The sequence below is a fragment of the Trichechus manatus genome, unplaced genomic scaffold (assembly GCF_000243295.1).
Source record: "Trichechus manatus latirostris isolate Lorelei unplaced genomic scaffold, TriManLat1.0 scaffold00008, whole genome shotgun sequence".
Lineage (NCBI taxonomy): Eukaryota > Metazoa > Chordata > Mammalia > Sirenia > Trichechidae > Trichechus > Trichechus manatus.
The window spans coordinates 33,728,226-33,728,448 of NW_004443944.1; positions in this window are offsets into that span (position 1 = coordinate 33,728,226).

The following is a 223-nucleotide window of genomic DNA, read 5'->3' on the forward strand; positions in this document are numbered from 1 at the left end:
CCCTGGATCCTTATGCTGTCATGATTTTTTTTCTCAGCTTCTAGCAGCTTCTGGCTTTGGCTATCGAAAGCTGTGGTATTTCCGGCAGGAAAATGTTTGTGTCACCAAAGGGTGGGTCAGTGTGAATCCTCTTTTTCATAATAGCTAGTATTTACTGAACACTTATTATTGCGAGATACTCCTTGACATGCTTTATCTCGTTTATTTCTTGCAGTACTTTATG